This window comes from Microtus ochrogaster, chromosome 16 (genome assembly GCF_000317375.1).
Source record: "Microtus ochrogaster isolate Prairie Vole_2 chromosome 16, MicOch1.0, whole genome shotgun sequence".
Taxonomy (NCBI): domain Eukaryota; kingdom Metazoa; phylum Chordata; class Mammalia; order Rodentia; family Cricetidae; genus Microtus; species Microtus ochrogaster.
Genome location: NC_022018.1, coordinates 12,602,738 through 12,603,646, shown reverse-complemented (window position 1 = coordinate 12,603,646; position 909 = coordinate 12,602,738).

Sequence of the window (909 nt, the reverse complement as noted above, 5' to 3'; positions counted from 1 at the left end):
AATATATAAGACAAAAAGCCTAAGAATAAGAAAAGGTCTTCACCAACTCCACATCTGACAGAGGGCTAATCTCCAAAACATATAAAGAACTCAAGAAACTAGACATCAAAACACAAAATAATCCAATTAAAAAGCATGGGTTACAGAGATAAACAGAGAATTCTCAACAGAAGAATCACAAATGGCTGAAAGACATTTAAGAAATTGCTCAGCATCCTTAATCATCAGGGACATGCAAATCAAAATGACTCTGAGATACCATTTTATTCCAGTCAGAATGACTAAGATAAAAAAACCACCAATAATAGTTTATGTTGGAGAGGAAGCTGAGAAAGGGGAATACCTCTCCATTGCTGGTGGGAGTATAAACTTTGGAAATCAGTATGTTGGTTTTTCACAAAAATGGGAATCAATCTACCTCAAGATCCAGCAATACCACTTTTGGTCATATATCCAAAGGATACTCAACCATACCATATGGACACTTATTCAACAACATTCATAGAAACATTATTAATAATAACCAGAACTTGGAAACAACCTAGATTGTAGAGAGAGCCCGCCCTTTGGGGGCAGGACGGCCTCGGGAAAATGTTTATAAATTGGGGTGCACAGACGCTGGTAACCGCTTCCTGTTTCTGGGCATCGCAGGAACTTCAGTTGCATGAGTGTGCTATTTATATTAAAGTGATATCATCTTATACCAATTGGCCTGTATTAATTCGATCCGCCTTCATTTCTGAGGCAGGAGCAGCTGTTCCATGCTGAACTGTGCTGACCTCAGGCAGGAACTGCCATAATTACCATAATAATAGCGCAGTTAAGACTTAGACTTGACAGTAAACAGATAGTACCGTATTACTCCTACATGGTGCAACTTAAGTTTTTAAGAACTGCTTAACATTTTAA